Consider the following 23,452-nt stretch of genomic DNA (forward strand, 5'->3'; position numbering starts at 1 on the left):
AATGCTAATACCCTAAGTGATCTTTCAGGGTAATTAGAATTTGTTTCATCATGCTAATTTGACATGGCAATTAGTGTAGCTAAAGGAAGGCTCTTCCTTCCAGAGCTGAGGTTCCATTATGTACACAGAGATTTGCCAGGGAGTCCACTTGCTCAAGGGAATTGTGTAACATTATCAGGAAGTGACCATTAGCAAAAGCTCTAGAAAATATCAGTTTGCTTTATTTATAACCTGCAACGTGGCGGGTTACATTTCTTCCTGCCACTGCTTTAGATGATGGCTCAGGGATCTTAGTATAGAAGTAGAGGAGAAGGATAAAAAGGATAAGAATATCCTATAACGGATGCAGGTTTTAAACCCAGGTGGACCCAATTGTTGGGTGCCAGCAAGCTATCCGAACGAAGGGGATGGGCAATTCTAAGATTTCTGATACATACATTGAATCAAAATTCATGGAATCACATCAGTTTAGCATTCCATAATATCATCTTAAAGAAAATATACATTTATACTAATTACTGAAAAGTTAGTTCCCCTAGCTTGACTACCATACCAATCCCCAACCTGGTGCACTTCAGATACAGCCTTGTCTATGCCTGGAGTTGTGTGGTGTGGTACCACTTGCATGATGTGGTATAGGTGTGCATCTGTGCTAATACATTGGACCAAGAGGATCTCTAAGAAACAGTCCAGCTAGCAGGAACAGCCAATACTCCAAGTGATAAGCTCAAGATACAGAAGGATTTTGACATACTTGAATACTGGGCCTAAAACATATGAAGAATGGTTCCAGGAATTGGCTTTGTCTTGTTTAATGAAAAGAAGGACTAGGGGTGACATGATAGCAGTGCTCCAATATCTAAGGGACTACCACAAAGAAAAGGAGGTCAACCTATTTTCCAAAGCACCTGAAGGCAAGACAAGAAGCAATGGATGGGAACTAATCAAGGAGAGAAGCAACCTAGAATTTAGGAAAAAAAAATCCTGACAGAACAATTGATCAGCTGAATCACTTGCCTCCAGAAGTTATGGGTGGTTTAGACTGGCTAGATGGCTCAGTGGCTAAGACGCTGAACTTGTTGATCAGACAGGTCAGCAGTTCAGCAGTTCAAATCCCTAGTAAAGGTCTCCTGCATGAGCAAGGGGTTGGACTAGATAATCTCCAAGGTTCCTTCCAACTTTGTTACCATTACTGTTTATAAGAAGAGATTGGACAATCATTTGTCTGAAATGATTTAGGATTTCCTACCTGAACAAGGGGTTGGACTAGAAGACTTTCAAGGTTCCTACCAACTCTGTTATTCTGTTATTCTAGAGAAATAAAGTCTACAATAGCAAGCACTGAGTGTCTGATATATGATCTTGAGCCTTGGATAAAGAAATGGCTCCATGCAATATCCCATAAATGAGAGTCCTCTAGATATTAAGGTTATAACTCTGTGAATGTTTGCTATCAGGACGAACAACTGGCTGACAATATTAGGAATTGTAGCTTCAGCACACCTGGTGGTATTAGATCAGGGCAAGTAGGGAAATAGAACTACAAGAGAAAGAAAAGTTCAGCTGTTAACATTAGTTATCGAATTAAACTTTCTTTAAATCTCAGTCTCCTATGAGACCCTGCAGTAGCTGACCAGACAGATTCTGAGGAGATTACAAAGCTATCAGCTATCCCCATCACTGCTTTCTGCAGTATAATCTTGTTAAGCACTGCATTTGATGGAAAGAAGTCTTGAGGTAAACAACGAAAACAAAACTATTGAATATAGAGGCTGAGTAAGGATGACCTTGATGTTTGAGGCCTGACACTATTTCTAAAACTATGCATTTCTCAGTTATAGAGCGGATCATATGGGATAAGATCAATTTATTCCATCTTGCATTCAAGAAAGACAAGTGGGAATACATCTATACTTTTCATAGATATATAGGAATATTCCATTTATACGAAACTATAATTTCCTGCCACAGAGAAATCATACTCAGATTCTGCTGCAACAGAGTGAGTGATAACAATTCCAGGTTGCCCCTTGTTCCCATTTAAACCTAGAAATATGCTGGCATTTCTACAGAAGCAACGTTACAGGGCAATCCTCTATTAAGCAAACGCCACCTGCTTCCCTAAGCAGGAGATGCCACTAAAAAGCTGGTGAAGTCCAAGGAAGAAAACTGATGCAGGGTCTTAGAAATTAATGATTAATCCAACAAATGCATGTTCCTTAGAAATAAAGGGAAGGGAAGGGAAGGAAAGGAAGAGAAGGGGAAAGAGGGAAGAGGGGAAGGGGAAGGGGGAAGAGGAAAGGAAAGGAAAGGAAAGGAAAGGAAAGGAAAGGAAAGGAAAGGAAAGGAAAGGAAAGGAAAGGAAAGGAAAGGAAAGGAAAGGAAAGGAAAGGAAAGGAAGAAGGACTTACTATTCCAAACATGGTTGGAGGCTACTGGGAGAGTTAAATAAACATATGATAACAACACCAATCAAACCACTTTGCTTAAAGCCTGCGGAGTCAATCTGCTTCTGACTGAGGAACTACCAACCAGCAAAGGCAAGCTAATTAGAGACAGTCAAACACTTAGGCAATCACACCTTGCGAATGTAAGCGTCTTCCTGTCATTTGGCAAGTCTCTCGGCTGCCTTGGAGCGTGAGACAAACAAGTTCCCCGCTCTCCCTGTTAGTGCGATCTAACCGAGCACAATGGCTAGAGGTGAAAGGTGGCCATCTAGGCAGGTAGTGACAGCATCTCCAACAGCCTCGTATCAAAGAGTGGCACTTGTTTAGACTAGCCTATTTGCACCTGCCTACAGAGGGCCTTTTTAATGTAATTATTAGCCTCTGCAGCCTTGCTTAGGGTTTGAAAATAGCATTCATTTTCATTCGGTTTCAGCGTCCGCTGCTCCTCTCTCTCTCTCTCTCTCTCTCTCTCTCTCTCTTTCCCCATTCGGTCTCAGTCACCTCGCCTCAAAGCGGAGGCGGAAGAGAAGAGATGAATTAACAAGAACAAGTTGGCAGGTGAGTTATGTGACAACAACAACAGCAGCTAAAGAAGAGGAGGGAGGGGAGGGGATCTCCCAAATCCTAGGAGATTTGAATATACCTCTCTCTCTCTCTCTCTCTTTCTCTCTCCGCTAGCATCACAATCACTTTTCAGAACCAAGGAGAAAGAAAAGGCCGAAAGAATATTTCAGAACAATCATTCAGAATTCTTTGGTTATGTCAGATGAAGAAATTGTTTTGGGTTATCTATTTAATGAACATCTGATTTTCAGAATAGTCTCTGGGGGGTGGTAGTCTTTTTTTATTTTCTTTTATAACATACAAAAATTCCAGTTTCAATTGAACAGTGTGTTGTCTGGGAACAAATTATTTTAGGAAATAATAAAGTGTTCACAATAATATTCCTTGCGTTAATATCAATTATATTATTATTAATCATCATCATCATCAATGGGGGACTTTCTTTCTTAGGTTGTGGCTTTCTTTGTAATTATTTAGACACATAGGCATACCACAGGGGTCTAAAAGATGCATTGTGACATTGTGTTTTTGTGTCCCTTGTGTTTTTCCATTTTCCTTACCAAAGGGCAAGGTTTGTGTCTTGACAGCCTTGATGGCAAGATGGGCAGCAGCACATACATTCAATTAGTAAACAATGCACGTTTATTATTTGTTTTAGATAATTTATATGGCCACCCATATCACAGTAGTAATCCCGAATGGCTCAAATATATAGTTGGAAACATCAAAACCAAGCATCACCATTTGGTCAAATCAGAGAGTTTGCCATTCAAAGTCATTTTAGGAATGGCTCATCCAGCACTCTGATTTTAATACCCAGGGGAATAGATTTTCAAGGTCTTGTAGAAGAGCAATATCTCTTCATTTTGGCAACATCATGATCAGCCTTAGGCAATTTTGCTTGAAAATGTTAAGGGCAATGAAGTGTTGTAAAAAGGTTTCACTTCTCGATGTTGTAATAAAGACCCAGGTCAAGTGTGAAGTATTATGTATTAGGAAACTCCAGATACGTTCTGGGCAGCCTATAGAACCTGCCAATGGGTGTTCACCGATTGTGATCATACATCATCCTGTTTTTGAATCCTTCTCCTCGACCACTTACTCAAATGACAGTACATGAATCTTGAAAGCAGGTGCTTGAAAGGGACTAGGAAAGGGGTATCCAACTTTAAGATTTGTGGACTTCAACTCCCAGAATTCCCCAGCCAGCCATGCTGGGAGTGGACAGCAAGAGAGTAAATTTGATAAGAAAGCCATCCAGGATGTGCTGTGTGGTTCAAGTTTTGGATAACAATAATAGAAACAGAGGGGTGAATTCAAATATTTTTTCCTGCATAATCCAGTCTGTTAGTTCTGAAGACTACTCATGACACCAATTCAGGAGGATTCTGATCAACAACTGGACTTTCATTTTTCCAAATCTGATCATTACTCCAGCCCAGAGTATTTTATAGATATAGAACTGAGTTTCATTTTTATTATTCCAGTTTCTTATATAGGGCAAAGTTTTATTTTCAAAACTGCTTACTAGTCCAAGTCAGAGGTTCTCTGATAGGGAGGAGAGTGTTTTACTTTCAATTGTAATAAAGTAGAAACTAGTAAACCAGTCCAGGGCTTTTTTTTCTAATTCAGGATAGTATTCTCAAAATCTTATAGTTGTACTATGTATGCCTAAACAAACTTTCAAGCAAAAGCATAATGAAACTACACACCGCTTCTCATACTCTGCAGAGGGCAGCAAGGGATTTGTGAAGTATCCAGAAAAAGAATTGTGTATTTCTTTTGCAATTTCACTTAACACCTTAAAGATTAAACAGGTATGGCTTAATCTTTGAAACAAATACAGGCAACTGGAAAGGTCCACAAGTACTTAAGCAGAGACTGCCATCATAGTGATAAACACAGTTTTGGCCACAGTTACTACCATCTTTGGTAGTAATTGGGGCCAAACCAAGGGTGAAATGCTACCGGTTCGGGCCAGTTCACCCGAACCGGTAGTAAAAAATGCTACTGGTTCGCCGAACCGGTAGTAAAAAATTGTAAAAAAAAAAAAAGTTCTCTGGAACCAGTAGTTAAAAATGCTTTTAAAAGTAAAAAAAAAAAGTTCTGACGATCGCGTGTCACGTAACTGATCATTGGAACTTTTTTTTTTTTACTTTTTAAGCATTTTTTTTACTACCAGTTCAGGCAAATAGGTAGTAAAAAAATGCTTTAAAAAAGTAAAAAAAAAAAAGGCTCAGACAATCGTGGCACAGCTGTGATTGTCTGAGCCTTTTTTTTACTTTTTTAAAGCACTTTTTTACTACCTATTTGCCCGAACCAGTAGTAAAAAAATGCTTTAAAAAGTTTTGTAAAAGGTTTCCAAGATTGCATGCCATAGCTGATTCCCCCCCGCCTTGATGTTCTACTTACCTTCCCAAGCCTCCTTTTGGTGCGAACTGTGCATGTGTGCAAGCAGCGTCTGCTTGGTGCACAGCGCGCATGCACAGCCAGCAAACCAGTAGCAAACCGGTTCAGATTTCACCACTGGGCCAAACCACCTTGTTTGTTAAAGCTAACTCTTTAGGATTGAGAGCAGAGGTGGTTTTCAGCAGGTTCTGACCAGTTCTGGAGAACCGGTAGCGGAAATTATGAGTAGTTCGGAGAACCAGTAGTAAAAATTCTGAGTGGCCCCGCCCCCATCCATTCTCTGCCTCCCAAGTCCCAGCTGATTGGGAGGAAATGGGGATTTTGCAGTAACCTTCCCCTGGATTGGGGACGGAATAGAGATTTTACAGTATCCTCCCCTGCCACGCCCACCAAGCCATACCCACAGAACCGGTAGTAAAAAAATTTGAAACCCACCACTGGTTGAGAGGCAGGATATATTGAGGGGCAAAGCAAAACTAGGCACATTGATTAAACCAGATCTCTATTTCTGATTTTAACATGTGGCCAGGTATCTACTAGGGCTGTGCATTGCTTTTTTAACCCACTCAGAAGAGGCATTTCAAAATATATTGGAATGCAAATTCAGCATCTTGGGTCTCATTAAAGTAGCTGTGTCTTTTTCCAGGATCCGATGGGATGATCTGCATAAGTCAAAGAGATAAGAGAAAATAATTTCTGTGGTCAATCAAGCTTCTTTTTTTCTTTCTGTTCAGCTGATATCCACTTTTCAACTATTTGCGTTTACCATTGATTGTGCACCTGCAACTTCAGGACACATAATGCAATCAAATTCAGACTTTACACTGAATTTACAGCTTCCATTCCAAACATTAGCTATAAATCTAGTTCATTGTTTTATCACGGTGAAAAGCATTGATATTAAGTAGATATGTTACCTTTCTTTTTTCCCCTATTATCTCAAACTTTTAGCTTATTTGACTACTTCTTTTCTGCTTTTGGATATTCTTGCTTATCTCAAAAGGGAATAACATGGTGGATATGTTTGTATGCCAAAGCTATGACCAGGCACATATAGGAAGGTTCAGTTTAACTGATTTGTTGCTAAAAGTCTACGCACAGAAAACTTCTTAACTAACACTCAGCACCTGGTCATGGTTAGGGTTAGGATTTTGGACTTAGTTTGTGACTACATCATGATTCTAGATGATCCCTCTTTTTACTCCTCCCCCTGACTTTGGGGGAGTCCTGCTCCTACACTACCTTGAACCTGAATAGCGTGCTATGTGGCCCATTTTCAAAATCTGTTAGGAGAGGGAAGGCAGACTAAATGATAAATTTGATTTAAAAATTGATTTTAACTGTCATTTTAATTACAATTAAAATGATTTACATGTTTTCATAATGTGGTCCAATTATCGACAGTGTCAAATCAAACTTGTCTGCTTCAGAAAGCTAAAAGACTATCAAGAAATAACATCGACATAAACTAGACTGAGAAATCTATTTCCTGGAGGAAGGAAATGACCAACTAATTCCATACTGTTGCTAAGACAACTTAATAGTGAAGCTCAACTCAAAGAAAACTTTACTAATTTTGTTTCATAATGTCCAGATTTAAAACACTAGCTAATCACAACCTGCGGGGTGGAATTGATGGGAGATAACATTACAGGAAAGTTGGAAAATGGATATTGGGGGAAATTCTTCCACTGGGCTTTATCCCATCTACCCCTTTCAAGAGGGAAAAATCTTCAAAATTAAGCACTACTTTCAAATTGCAGTTGGGGCATTTTGGGAACTCAAATTTACTTCCCCTAGCATCTATTCTCTTCCTTCCCAACAGCCACAACCAAAAGAGGCTGATCACAAAATTGCAATATTGTCAAGGGGAGAGGGGGTGTGGTGGGAGGCAGAGAGAGTGTAGGTGATAGGCCTCTATTGTACAGATCAAACTGGTGACACATTTGGCAGACCAAAAGCAATCCTTACAACTGGAACACCACTTCAAAGAAACCCAGGAACCTTTCATGTGATTTATCCCTTCCTCAAATGATTTATTTTCCTCTAGTACTTCATCCAGTTTATGGCCTGATCTCTGCTATAGAAAACCTGCCCTCTTCTTCAAAAGATGGTTCGCCATCTCCATTGTGAGGAACTGTCCATATCCAAGTCACATCTGAATTTTGTAACGTTCTAAAGAATCCTATTCATAGCTTACAAAACCAAGAGTAACTGAGCATCCCTAAGCTCCAGATATTACTCACATGAGGTCAGCCTCCTCCAGACATTCTTGCATTCTTCACCAACAACTGCAAGAAAGCTTTTTTCCAAGGGTCTGTCTCAACATACACATGCTACAAACAATAACTTGTGAATGCTTGAATGTGTGCAGGAAACTTTGAATGGCATTGGCAATTGTTGATAGAGCATCCTAGATCTCCCAAATCTCAAATGTCAAACCAGTCACCATGGGATATATACAGAGGTTCAGGCCATTTATCTGGATGCCTTGTGATGTCAGAATCCTTCTTCTCTTTCTGCTGGGACAATTTTCTTTCCATTGATTTAATAGCTCATACACTCCTGTAGATTTCCCTGGCAATTATTTGAGGCCTCTCCCTCATATACTATTGAAATATGTTCTCTGCTGGTCAGAGGCAAATCACGGGCCTAAGTTTGCAAGATTTACAGGGTATTTACATAATTTCTTGTGTTTTACACCCAAAGATCCAAATTCATTCAGTGGCTTTACCTTTTTAAAAAATGCAAATTTGAGATGCATTAGATTATTTTTGGAAACCCAGAGGTGTAAAATCTAAACTGGAATGCGGAAGAGGACAAAGGATTAAATCCCTCTGGCAATGCCTGATGAACAGTTGTGCAATGAAGGACAGAAATGAGTGTTAAAGTCATGTGACGATTCATACTTGTGTCAAGAACACTGCTGTCAAACAGACCATTTAATACTGAGTTACACAGCCCAATAGATGTAGTGGGAAATATAACAGCTCCTTTAGATACACAGGTTACGTTTGAGATTACCCCGTGTCCAAATTTCTTAGAAAAATTTTCAAGTGCCTAACATATTACTTTTTGGCCATTTTGGGAAACATTAACTGGACCTTTCTCAGAATCTTCCTCACAAAATGTTCTAACAATTGTAAATGGCTCATAGTCATTTCCCTAACCTAATTATTAGTGTCTTATGTTTTTCATTTGTTCTTTGCACTTATAATCTATTCAAAATATGTTGTTCAGAGGTGGGTTTCAGCAGGTTCTGACCAGTTCTAGAGTAGTTTGGAGAACCGGTAGTAAAAATTCTGACTGGCCCTGCTCCCATCTATTCTCTGTCTCTGCCTCCCAAGTCCCATTTCAGGAGGAAAAGGGGATTTTGCAGTAATCTTCCCCCAGAGTGGGATGGGAATGGAAATTTTACAGTATCCTTCCCCTGCCATGCCCATCAAGTCACACCCATCAAGCCATGCCACGCTCACCAAGCCACACCCACAGAACCAGTAGTAAAAAAAATTTGAAACCCACCACTGATGTTGTTACTCTTTGGACATTAAAAATGAATAAATAAAACATAATATTGTCACACCTAATTATATATAAGTTAACAAGGCTAAGACTAGGTCTAGCCTAATATTTATTTCTGTTAATCAAAGCACATATTAAAGTCCAGTAAAATTTTTACTGAATATTTTAAAGCATACGCTTACCTTTTCTTTTTACAAATATTCCCATATAATAACAAAAGTTCCTTACTTTTTAAATAGTTATACTTAAAGAGTTGTGACATGCTTGCCCTAATGCATTTTAAATCCACACTTTTACAGTTTCCTTTTTTTTTATTATTATTAAAAAAGCCCTGAAATATTACTTATAATAGGAACACTTCAGGACTAAGAAGCCAAGATATGCAGCTAAAAAAACCTCTAGGCAAGTTAAATTCCAGTTTATTTGCTCAATAAGTTCACTTTTACTGAATAAATCATTTATGTGGTAAAAAAGTTTTAACCTGCTATACAACAAAACTCAATAAATAGTTCTACTCAGGTATGCTTAAAGTTGACAATGGGGAATGGCTCGGAGAAAATCTGTAGTATTTCAGTTTAAATCTTAGCCATATGCCTTTAACAGTGTCACAAAGAAGCCTCGCTAACTCTTATTTAAGGACATATCCTACTCAGGCTGCCTTTTTCCCACACCCGGTCTATAGTTAAGGCTCCATAACATCATATTTAAATTAGATTATACCAGAATGGAGTTATCCATCTTCTTCTATATGCATATCATTTGTAAGACTGCACTCTTTATTTCAAAAGCCACTGTGTCAAAAAGGACCGCATATTTAGATCAGATTGGGGCAGGAGAGAAATCCAGCAGGTTCTAACAGGTTCTGGAGAACCGGTAACAGAAATTTTCGGATAACCAGCAAATACCACCTCTGGCTGGCCCCAGAATGGGGTGGGAATGGAGATTATGCAATATCCTTCCCCCAGGCGTGGGGAGGGAATGGAGATTTTGCAGTATCCTTCCCCCAGGAGGGGAGGGAATGGAGATTTTGCAGTATCCTTCTCCTGGACTGGGGTGGAAATGGAGATTTTGCAATACCCTTCCCCTGCCACGCCCACCAAGCCACACCCACAGAACCGGTAGGGAAAAATTTTGGATTTCACCCCTGGATTGGGGTTAACAGCAGGGGTGACAATGACAATTTACTGTCAACATGTCCTGTCATTTTCTTTGCATGTACTTGTATGTTTGTATTGGTTTTATATTTTTCATATGGTCAAATGATTAAATCAATAAAGTTTCTATTCTATTCCAACTTCTTCCAACATGGGCCTTGCTAGAGTGTTGGGTCTCTAATTTGCATGATCCTATCACCAATCCTACCATACCACAACTTGGTAAAAACTGATTGGTTTTTGTTATTTCCTCCCATCAGGTTGGCGGGAAAACAAACTCATCTGTTGCTGTCCTTAACTTGCCCTATGTGAGACTAAAAGGACAACACCACTCATAAGCCTCATACTGGAGTAGAATAGAGATTGGCTGTGGACAGCAAAGATTATGCTAATATCCTTTTGTACTACCTTGTGGAAAAAAGGACATTAAAATATCTTTCTGAATGAGCCCTTAGAATACTAAGAGACCATGGAAGATAATAAAGACTGAACTAGATTAAAAAACCTGGTTTATCTCAACAAACTATTTGAAGAAAGCCATCCAGACAAGTTAGAAATCATATGGGAATAATTCACAGTTAAATAGAAAGTGTTATATTCATTTGGGTAATTAGCACATGACAAATTAATGAACAGCCTAACTTGCAAATATTATTAAAACTAAAATTGTACTAGTGTTTTTTGCTACTTGTCATAAATCCTTTCTGTTTAGTTCACAAACGTTGTCAGAATTGCTTCTATAGTAATATTTTGCATTTGAAAGCCCCTAAAATGTCAGGAGGAATGATGCCTATCATTGTGCACATCCTGTAATTCTCTCCTGGACTTCAATGATCAAATATATGAATTATTCCCATGCCTTAGATGATATGTGGAAAAGATTTTTCAAGAGTTTCTAATTAAAATTGTTTGAAAAGTATAGGTGAGTATCTCTAGAGTAGACATCAGAAATTAATCAGAAACTGGATGCAAACAACAGAATCATTTTTATTTTATTTTATTTATTTTATTTGATTTCTATACCGCCCTACTCCCGAAGGACTCAGGGCGGTGCACAGCCAAACAATAAAACACATACATACAAAATTTAAAAGTAGAATAAAATCAAATTAAATAATTTTGGCCCGGACAAATTTAAAACCCCAAACTTTTAAAACCAATTTAAAATTGAATGTATAAAATACTAAAAGATATTTGAAAATTAAAAATCTTTTATAAAAGAGGGAGAAAATTAGGCCAGGCCCGCCTGGTGAAATAGTAAGGTCTTTAAAGCGCGGCGGAAGGTGCGCAGATCCGGGATCCTCCGTATCTCTGGGGGGAGCTCGTTCCAGATAGTAGGTGCTCCCACAGAGAAGGCTCTCCCCCTGGGGGCCGCCAGTCGGCATTGTTTGGCTGATGGCACCCAGAGGAGCCCCTCTCTATGGGAGCGTACCGGCCGGTGGGAGGCTATTGGTGGTAGTAGGCGGTCCCACAAGTACCCAGGTCCTAAGCCATGGAGCGCTTTAAAGGTGGTAACCAAAACCTTGAAGCGCACCCGGAAGACCACCGGGAGCCAGTGCAGCTCGTGCAGGAGGGGTGTTACATGGAAACGCCATGTCGTTCCCATTACCACCCGTGCGGCCGCACTCTGCACCAGTTGGAGCCTCCGGGTGCTCCTCAAGGGGAGCCCCATGTAGAGAGCATTGCAATAGTCCAGGCGGGAGGTGACAAGGGCATGAGTGACCGTGCATAACGAGTCCCGATCCAGAAAGGGATGCAACTGGTGAATCAGGCAAACCTGATGAAAAATCCTCCCGGTCACGGCTGTCAAGTGCTCTTCTAAAGACAGCCGTGAATCCAGGAGGACGCCCAAGTTGCAAGCCCTCTCTGTGGGGGCCAATGATTCGCCCCCAATAGTCAGTGATGGCGTCAACTGACTATATCGGGACGTCGGAAACCACAGCCACTCGGTCTTGGATGGGTTGAGCCTGAGCCTGTTCCTCCCCATCCAGATCCATACGGCCTCCAGGCACCAGGACATCACTTCAAGGGCATCGTTGGGGTGATCCGGGGTGGAGATGTACAGCTGGGTGTCGTCAGCGTACTGATGGTACTCCACCCCGAAACCACGGATGATCTCGCCCAGCGGCTTCACATAAATGTTGAACAGGAGAGGCGAGAGGACCGACCCTTGCGGCACCCCACATATGAGGGGCCTCGGGGTCGACCTCTTGATGAAATCTGATGAATCATGATGAAATCTGAATTAAGATACTGTGTCGTAGTATATAGGTAGTCCCTGCTTACCTACCACTCATTCAATGATTATTCAAAATTATGATGGTGCTGAAAAAGGAGATTTACGATTGCAATTGCAGCATCCCTACAGTTATTTGATCATGATTTGGGTGCTTGGCAACCAGCATGCATTAACAACAGTTGCAGCATCCGGCAATCACATGATCACAGATTTGTGATCTTCACAGCTGCTGTCCAAGGAGAAAGTCAATGGGGAAACTGGCAGGAAGTAGCAATTTGCAGTGTTTCATTCAATGATTGCAGCCAGAATGGATGTTGTAAGGTTTTTTTTGTTTGTTTGTTTTTTTAATTTGATTTATATGCCACCCTTCTCCGAAGACTCAGGGCGGCTTACAATGCGTTAAGCAATAGCCTTCATACTTTTGTATATTTATACAAAGTCAGTTTATTGCCCCCACAAACTGGGTCCTCATTTTACCTACCTTAGAAAGGATGGAAGGCTGAGTCAGCCTTGAGCCTGGTGAGATTTGAACTTGCAGTAATTGCAGGCAGCAGATGTAAGTGGATGTTAATTAGTCTGCTGAGCCACCAGAGCTCATGGTGTGTTCACATGACATTTCACTTTTCATCACTGCCAGTACCAATTGCAGTTAGTAAGTGAGGACTACCTGTATTTGTCATCAATCTAGATACTACCAGCTCAAACTAATTTAAAATGCATTTTCATAGGTTATTGTTTTCCTTGTCTCCTGTGAAACTCCATGGCTTACCGTTTTTTTTTCCCCAAAGTGATATAACCTAAGGTTCAATTCATTCATATGGCTGTAAAATACAATAATTCACATAGGAAGATGCTATATCAACTCAGTATTAATAAAGGAATTAGTTCTTACATTTTTTAAATTCCATTTTTGCTAGACTTTTACATTCCCTTTTTGCCATACTTCTTTTCCTAATGTTGCACGATATTCTTAAAAATGAATGAATCTCAGTGGACGTCAATTATTTGTATCAATGATTTAAGTATACAGTACTTTAAAAATGCAATACAAATTTTATAAATGCTTCTTCCTTGCCTTGTTACCAAAAAGCAGCATATGTCTACATACAGCGAAACCAAATGGAGTAATAATTGAGTTTCAGTTTGCCCTGCAGCTTTGTGTATTGGCAAAGAGAAACCAGCTTTGAGTTTGTATTTTGGAGGACACAACAGGCAAAACCTACAGTCAAACCACTTTATTTCTTTGCATCTTCAGTTCCTTACACTTTCAATTTCTTTTCTTCTTCTTTCTCCACTCAATTCTTCCTCTCTTCCCCCTTTTCTTATTCCTATCGAAGTCCTTCAAGGAGAAGTCTTTGGAGAGCAAATTAGATTTATCTGGTTGGATATAATCTATCTCTCTCTGCTTCCAAACAAAAAGAATAAGAGAAACCCAAAATGATTACGAAATCCTCAAATTTTCCTCTTTCAGCTCAAGGGTTAACGTATCATTACTTCTAGAAAATTTCCTTTTCCTTCAGTAAGCTCTTCACATCTGTACCACATATTTTCCCATCAAAACATACTGCAAGTGTTTCATAGATAAGATATGGTTTAAATTCATCTTTGATAATGAGGGGAGACCGACTCTATCTGCCTAGAAATGTGTTTGAAGAGCATTATGTATACTTTAATCTGTGTGTGCTTGATTAAAAAAAACACTGTGTGGCAAACCAATACCTTCCAGCATCTTTACTTCATCCACAAAATTGTACTAAGCAAGGAGGAGCTGGGTGGATTTAAAGATTACGGCAGGAAGTTCTTCAAAAGCCCCAACTTTGCTTACAACTCATAAAGCCCAAAGATTCGTTGTGTATTTTGGTGTGGAGGACACAATAAGTAAAACCCAAGTGTAGAAAGCTTTTCTATTATTTACTTCATGTTTCTTACAGTTTGTCTTTTTGCTTTATTCTTTTGTCTGTTTTTCTTCATCTCCCACTCCTTTCTTTCCAGAGAGGTCCTTTAGGGACAAATCTCTGAAAAACAAATTGAAAAGGTACTGCAGATATAATGATACAGCTAGATATTCAGCAACATCTACAGGTGAAATCTACTGCCTCTTCTCTTTCGCTTGTTTTCACCTTAATCACGAGAGGAAAACAAATGTTAGATTCAAGCACTCACTACTACAAAAAATGGGAAAGGCTTACGGGAGAAGATTAAAGCTGAATAATAGCTTGATTGCTGTGGCTCCTTAACCCTTGAAAGTATGGACACTTCCCAACAACTCTCTGATGGGGGGGGGGGAGGATGCTGAGAGAAGACTGGACTGTACATCATTCACTGCTGAATATGGTATTCCTTTAAAAAGTATTACTTTCTGTTGTAGGAACATGAATATGTTTTTTGGGATGTAGCCAAGAGCTGGGCACTTTAGTGATTTATAAAATGCATGATTCATTAATTGTTTGGGGGTGAATTTGGCATGATGAATAAATAACATCAATTTGTTTTAATACGTGTAATTGTTTATCAGCCTTTTTGGAAGTGCTAAATGAATCTAGAACTTTCGAATAATGAGAGACTAGTTTAGTTTAGCTCTGGAATCAAGAGCTGGTAATGAGTCAGAAAATAGTTTATTGAATGGAGTTGTGGTGTCAATTGTTCTGAAGAGTACTAACTGGTACTAAACTAGGAAATGTTGCAGTAGTTTTTAGCATCTCCGGATGAGGGAAAAAATATTAAATATTCATTTTGAGATGTGATCATGGATGCAAATCCACAGTAACATCGAATAGAGCCTGGTGGCGCAGCAGACTAAAGCACTGTTATTAACAGTGCTGTTATTAACATCAGCTGCCTGCAATTACTGCAAGTTCAAATCTCACCAGGCTCAAGGTTGACTCAGCCTTCCATCCTTTCTAAGGTAGGTAAAATGAGGACCCAGATTGTGGGGGCAATAAACTGACTTTGTATAAAATATACAAAAGTATGAAGGCTATTGCTTAATGCACTGTAAGCCGCCCTGAGTCTCCGGAGAAGGGCGTCATATAAATCAAATTTAAAAAAAAAAGAATACACTAATCTTGAGGAAACATTTTTCTAATCTACTATCATGCAATTTCTTATGCTTTGGTTAAGATCTATTACTTTGATATAGTAGATTAAGGATACAAAGAAATGGCATTTCTGTAGCTAACTTCAGTTTCAGGAATACAATGAAGGAATTGTTGCTCCAAGAAGCCTGGGATCTAGATGTTAACATGAAGGAGAGAAGATAGCAGAAAAGGAAATGAAAGTAGAGACTGAAAAAAAAAAGTCAACCTTAAGAGGAAATGTGAAGAATAGATACGTAGGGACCTCTGTTTCATTTCCAATGCATCTAAACTTGAGAAATTAAAAACTGTGTTCTATAGTTTTTGTTCTGGGAGTAGTTAGGTAAAGAAATATCTACCCATTTCAGTTAATTGTAGTACCATGAAAACATTTTAAAAAACAAATATATTTTTTTTCTTCATATGCTTGTGCTGTACACTTCTTTTACAGTACAGTGCCATATAGGTGTGATACAATATTCATACGAAACGCCCTTTACTTAGAGATGTTCAATTTTGGCAACTTTAAGACTTCTGGACTCTAACTCTCATAATTGAATAGCTGGCTGGGGAATTCTGGGAGCTGAAGTCCACAGTCTTAAATTTACCAAGGTTTGATACCCCTGCTTTACTTCAAAGGCTGGGCAAAGATAAAACAAAACTCAGAGCTGTGGGAAACTTTCCAGACTGGGAGAGCAAAAATATTCTAATAAGGACAGGATGATCTTACACAGCTAATGGCTTTCTTACACTTCCTGCATAGGGACTATCTTCTTTTAGTCATGAATAAATTAATGTTAAGCAGGTTACTTTAACAATGGTTAACAGACTTAACACAATTGTTGATAGCAAAGACAAAAAATACTGAACGTGGCAGTACCTGGAGATGGTAAAAAAGAAAAAGAATTGCAGAAAATTACATAATGCAAAGGCCTGCAAATTGAAGTAGAACAACAGTGGCAAAAGAAAGCAAAAATAGTACCAGTAGTAACAGGCACCTTGGGTGCAATCCCAGAACATCTGGAACATGCCATCAGGAGTGATAAAATCACCATAAGTCCATTGCAAAAGGCAGTTTCACTTGGAACAATTTACAATACCTTTATTACCATCAAACAATAACATCTGCCTAACCCAAGTCCTTGAGAAGAATTGGACGGGTAAATAAAAATGCCAGATCTTATCTGAACATCTGGCTGGCTATGCGACCAACCATCATAATAATAGTAATAGCAACATTTCATACCAACCTTTTGTAGGGGAATTTTTTTCCTCCTTACCTTGCTGATACTGAATCAATAATTTCATTTCTCTATTACAAATCTTAAGACAATAGCAGCAAAAGTATACTGGAATTTTACTTACTCATATTCAATTATTGATGGAGGCTTCTTTAAACATTGTTGGCTCTCTGAAACAGGGAGCTTCAGAACTGTGTTCCATTTCTGGTTGCTTACCCATTCTGTTTGTTCTCCAGCTCCGTGATCCTTTTCGATTTTCTGCAGGTTAGCAAGCACTGCATTGTCTGCTTTTGAAATGTGTCTTTAGGCATGCTTTTGTTTGACAAGGAATGCCAAGACTGAGCTGACAAAGTCTGTTTGAAAATCTTTTTCCAGGTATACGAGATCAGTAAGTCTTGTTCAATGTATTCTGTGATTAGTATTTTTCTTCAGATATTTATATCAACATTTCAGCTTTCTTGAACGATGTTATCTGAACGTACCTGTCGGTGAGAAACTTACACAGGGTAAAATAACACTATCATTTATATATTCAAATGCAGAAATATACTTATGGGAAACAGTTGACATCTCTCTCCATATAACTTGAAAGGAGGGTACCTCTAACAAGCGCTTGGAGTAAGCCACGTTTTTTTTTTTCTCTGGGTTGAAACAAATATCAGCACGATGAATATGTCACTTAGGCCTTTCATTCCAGTTTTTTGCAAGGCCTAAACCTAATATTTATATATTTGAACTCTCTTCCTTGTAATGACAGTTAACATTTATAAGACAAGATATTCGATAAAAATAAATCTTCCTAGGTTTTGGTTTCCGAGAGCTGTTTTCTAGCAAAGTTGTCTTATTTTCACCTAATGTATAACTTTTCATATTCAATATGTCTTTCAGTGCTAATGAAGCAAAATTAGAACATTGCACAATGTTGTTGTATTACAGACCAGTTCTTGTAAGGAGTGAAACCAACCTTGTCCTGGGTAAACTGTGTGGTTTTAAAATGCCCATTTTTCTCCACACCTTTAAATCTTGTTATAGCTGTGAAAGTTAAATGTTTTCTACAAAAACAGAAGCACTATTTGGTCTTTATAACTTTAATTTGCCAAGTTTTCTAATAAAAGCAAGTCCATATTCTTCTCTCCAAAGAATGTTTATCTATTTCTTATTATTCTTGAGTTTTTCTATCCCCTCCAGCATGCTTCCCTGTTGATAAATTTAGAATTTAAACTCCTCAGGCCAAGAGTAAGCATAAATTCTCTCTGTCTATCTGTTTTACAGTAGAGAAAAAATATTGACTTGGATCGCCAGGCAGATTCTTCCACAATGGAAGAGTCTTTAATCAAAATCAAGGCTTTCAGTCGACCCCTTTCAGGTGGCCAAAAGCGATTTTTAGGCTCCAATAGTTGCATTTGAAAAATTACTCCAGGGAGTTGGGAATCCTCCAAAACATGACTTTGCAGAAAAGATGTTTAGAGAAAGTTGATTCTAAGGAGCTTCATGGAAAATTTAGATTTCAGACCGAAACCTTCCCCAGAGAAAATCCCCTCAGGGACTACCATGTTGTAGGAGCTTTCTATACATAAATTTTAGAAATACAAAATACAAACCCAAGAGTTAAAGAAAGAAAGAGCCTTTCCTGGTGCAAAATTAACTGGCTGCTCTCTTTACTCTGCATAGTATCTGTGAGAGGGCAAAGCATGCCCTCTCACAGGTGTATTCAGACATGACATATTCTGACCATTCCCTCACTAGTCAATGATAACATCAAGCATGACTCAGATGTAATTGAAGCATAAGATCAGTGTAACTCAGTACTATTCGGTTGATACCACAATTGTTGGATAATTCTGGAACATGCTATAAGTGAAGAGTGGAGAAGTGAGTTCAGAAATAAATGTATTTATTATGTAACAACATAATAAATGTTGTTGTTGTATTTTTATAGCCTAGAGAACCAAAGGAAAGCATTAGAACTCTCTCAGTTTTCCCCAGCATGGAGATTTGACCAATCTTTTTTTTTACAAGATTATTCCCATAAGGAGAAATACAAGAATGGGGTCTTAACTCCAGGCTTTTTCAAAGACAAATAAAAATAAAATTGTTGATTTATTACTAATTGTAGATATTCTGGCTAATTTGGAACAGACGCATTATAAGAAAATAACAGACAATGCAACTTAAAAAGAAAAACAATTCAAAGTGCTTCCAACTTTGGAACACTAAAGAAAATTATTTTGCTTCTGATCTTTTGACATTTGTAACAAAACTAAGTGATTCAGATGTATTACAAGAGCCATTTCATTTTGATGGTGCTGAGCATGCTAATTAAATGAGAAACACTTTCTGTTCATAATTTATTAGAGTTCCAGGACAGGATAAAGACAGCCACTAAAAATATCGACAGTGTAAACCAAGTCTGAAACAGCTAGGTTAAAATTAAAAAGCTGAAACTCTTGGATTGTTTCGCTAACAGAACACAAGAAAGGAATATTTTAGCTGATTCTCACCCTCCAGGCAAAGTAGTTTAAAACCCCTGGCCTGATTCCAACCCCATTATCAAAGGACCACTCACCTAATCTAAAAAAGCAGCTCTTCATCAATTTATCATTAACAAGAGCATTACAATATAATGTAGGGAAACGGCTTTTCACCAGGGATTCAGTTAATGGGAAGCTTGAGCCAGATAACAAGCAAGGCTGCAGATATGCCACAGGAGGTGAAGATAATATACATATATTCTGGACAGAGAATACTGCAAACAGCTCCTTCCCCTCCTATTGATGACTTTCCTTAGAAGAATAAAAAATAGGGTGAGGCGGGGATTAAATGGATTTAAAAGTTTAAACTATGCAATGTATTTTCTGCATCATTTATCCAACTAAAGAGGCCATTACCCAATTGCATCGTGCTGTTGTCCTGTATAGCTTGTTTAGCCATGGAGAGAAATGCAGAGACAGTGCTCATCAAGTCACCTAGGCTGATTAGGTGGCTAAGACACTGAGCTTGTCGATCAGAAAGGTCGGCAGAATCCCTAGTACAGGTCTCCTGCGTGAGCACGGGGTTGGACTAGATGACCTCCAAGGTCCCTTCCAACTCTGTTACTGTTAACTGAAGTCAATACAGACCTTGTCTTGATGCTGGAACATCTCTCCATCCTTCCAACCCCACCTTCCTCAATGCTATCTTCAAGGAGAGAATGGCATGGGAGGAGGTCCCATCTATGTAGGACTATTCTACAGCTTGCATGACTGAATCGGGGCAACCTGCTTCTAGAAAATTGCTGAGTTAAAACTGTATCAAATATTACTTTGTGCCTAGCATCCTATTTAGAGCAGGGCTTAGCTCAGAGGATTTTGCAAAATCAGCTGTAGACTATTGTTTTGCCTTCCTTTGTGTTTTTGAGGTGGGTATGCAAGCACCATCTTAAAGGTCTCACATTTTATAGCAGTCAAAGAATCTCTGAATACCACTGAACTTTATGAGCCAACCCCACCCTAACAATGATGTGGGGTTTTTTTTCCAGTTATAACATTTATAATAAAATAGATGTTCTTACCTCACTCAAAATGGGAACCCTTCCCCCCCAAATTCTGGATGTGCCATTTCTAGTGACATTGTCACAAAATCATCATTTCCCTGTAGACCTCAGCTTTGGGGGGAAAAAACAGTTCATAAGTAAAAATCTGATTCTCAGGCATAGAACAATTGCCCTTTCTGATTTAAGGGTGAGATCATTTTCTTCAGCATCGAACATTTTATTTTCTCAGGAAGAGTGGATATTTTCATTCTCAGTGGCCTGTATTTAGGGGAAGAAAGTTTTATTGGATTTGCAAGGATTATGCCAGACTAAATAAGGAGGGATCTGCTCTAGAGTTTTATCCCTTTGCTGCTAGGTCTTGATCACACATAATTCACATGATGAAAAGCCAAAATGCCAAAGGTCCTACTGCCTTTTGCACTTATATTCCAAAACGCATTTCATATGTTTCTTTTTGGATATTGTTTTGGACTCTGCAGTTTGATTCCTGTATACATTGCTCAATAGAGAAGCTGTATCTGTTTTGGAAGCAAGCAGAAATGAATCAGGCCTGGGGCCAATTGTTATGAATGTGGAGGAGAGGGACCAATTACGGCTTACTTGAGACTTACTTTTCCCATTAAAGCTCACAGCTCCTGTGCTTCTCTCTGCGGAGAAGAAGCTGCCACTTTCCTGAGGAGAAGTAGTTGCCACCACTTTATTTTTGCTCACTACTGATAGTTCTCCTGCTTCTGATCTCATGAAAAATGTTTAACTAGGGCAGTTAATGATCGAGTGACTGGATTAGGACAATAATCCAAGCCAAGCTTGATTCATTTAATTTTTCCGCAGCAGAAAAGGCATGATGATGTAAAGGAAATGGGATGGGCAGCAAACAAACTTAATTAAATAATCATTTGCTTGCTCTTATCTTGTCCAAGTATATCTGGGGTTTTTTTGGGGGGGGGGAGGGTTGTGAATTCAACCTGTTTGGTTGCTTAATGATTCTGTATATTGCACAAACCCAGAAAATGAGTGAAGAGCCTTGGTGGCGCAGCAGACTAAAGCACTGTTAAATAACACCAGCTGCCTGCAATTATTGCAAGTTCAAATCTCACCAGACTCAAGGTTGACTCAGCCTTCCATCCTTTCGAGGTAAGTAAAATGAGGACCCGGTTTGTGGGGGAAATAAGCTGACTTTGTATAAAAAAGAACACTGCTTGGAGGGGGGGTGCAAAAGCCCTACTAAGCAGGTATATACAAAAGTATGAAGGTTATTGCTTAACGCATTGTAAGCCGCCCTGAGTCTCCGGAAAAGAGTGGCATATAAATCGAACCAATAAATAAATAAATTCCGTATTCAGAATTCAGAATTCACTGTTCCCCTTAGTGTTATATCTGTTCAACAATATTTGGAGAAGATGCTTTAAGTCACTAATGGGTATGACACTGAAATGTGTCTTTTTCATCATCATCATCATCATTATCTTGTAGTTGTTGAGGTAGAACTGAGAATAGATAGAAAGTAATCTATATCAATTTTATCATTTATGGTAAGTAACACAAATTAAGTAGCTTTATATTTATTTATTTTATTTATTAAATTTATATCTCGCCCTTCTCCCCGAAGGGACTCAGGTTGGTGAACAGCCGAAAATTAAAATAACATACAATTTAAAAGTTAAAATAATTAAAAATAAATTAAATTAAACGGCCACCCCAATTTAAAACCCCTAGCAATACAATTAAAAAACTAACCCATAAAACCTATTCAGGCCAGGCCGGCTTGCTGAAATAAAAACATCTTCAGGGCCTTACGGAAAGTGCGGAGATCCGGAATCAGCCGTATTCCGGGAGGTAGCTCGTTCCAGAGGGCGGGTGCTCCCACAGAGAAAGCTCTCCCCCTGGGGGCCGCCAGCCGACATTGCTTGACCGATGGCACCCTGAGGAGGCCCTCTCTGTGAGAGCGTATTGGCTGGTGGGAGGTTATCAGTAGCAGAAGGCAGTCTCATAAATACCCTGGCCCTAAGCCATGGAGCGCTTTAAAGGTGAGAACCAACACCTTGAAGCGTACCCGGAAGACCACCGGGAGTCAGTGCAGCTCGCGCAGGAGAGGTGTTATATGGGAGCGCCATGTCGCTCCCGTGATCACCCACACGGCCGCATTCTGAACCAGTTGGAGCCTCCGGTTGCTCCTCAAGGGGAGCCCCATGTAGAGAGTGTTAGCGTAGTCCAGGCGAGAAGTGACGAGAGCATAAGTGATTGTGCATAAGGAATCCCAACTCAAAAAGGGGCGCAACTGGCGTATCAGGCGAACCTGATAAAAAGCCGTCATATGCTCTTCTAAAGACAGCTGTGTGTCCAGGAGGACGCCCAAGTTGCGAGCCCCCTCTGTGGGGGTCAATGACTCACCCCCAATAGCCAGTGATGGCACCAGCTGGCTATATCGGGATGCCGGCATCCACAGCCACTCGGTCTTGGAAGGGTTGAGTCGAAGCCTGTTCCTCCCCATCCAGACCCGCACGGCCTCCAGACACTGGGACATCACTTCAAGGGCATCGTCGGGGTGGTTTGGGGTGGAGATGTACAGCTGAGTGTCATCAGCGTACAGATGGCATTGCACCCCAAATCCACGGATGATCTCACCCAGTGGCTTCACATAAATCTTGAACAGGAGTGGCGAGAGGACCGACCCTTGTGGCACCCCACAAACAAGTTGCCTCGAGGTTGACCTCTGCCCCCCTGCCAACACAGACTGCGACCAGTTGGAGAGATAGGAGGAGAACCACCGCAACACGGTGCCTCCCACCCCCAATCCCTCCAGCCGGTGCAGCATGATACCATGGTTGATGGTATCAAAAGCCGCTGAGAGATCTAATAGGACCAGAACAGAGGAGCAACCCCTGTCCCGAACCCTCCAGAGATCATCAACCAACGCGACCAATGCCGTTTCCGTGCTGTACCCAGGCCTGAAGCCGGACTGGCACGGGTCTAGATAGACGGTTTCATCCAGGTACTGCAGGAACTGTTGCGCAACCAACTCTCAACAACCTTCACAATAAAGTGAAGGTTGGAGACAGGACGGTAGTTAGCCATAACAGCCGGATCCAGAGAAGGCTTCTTAAGGAGGGGCCTCACCACCGCATCTTTCAAAGCAGGTGGCAGGAAACCCTCCCCCAAAGAAGCGTTTATAATCCTCTGGAGCCAGCCTCGCGTAACCTCCCGGGTAGCCAGTACCAGCCAGGAAGGACACGGGTCCAGTAAACATGTGGTTGCGTTTAACCTCCCCAG

This window comes from Pituophis catenifer, unplaced genomic scaffold, assembly GCF_029215685.1.
Source record: "Pituophis catenifer annectens isolate HBS135680 unplaced genomic scaffold, rPitCat1.0.hap2 SCAF_3, whole genome shotgun sequence".
NCBI classification, from domain to species: domain Eukaryota; kingdom Metazoa; phylum Chordata; class Lepidosauria; order Squamata; family Colubridae; genus Pituophis; species Pituophis catenifer.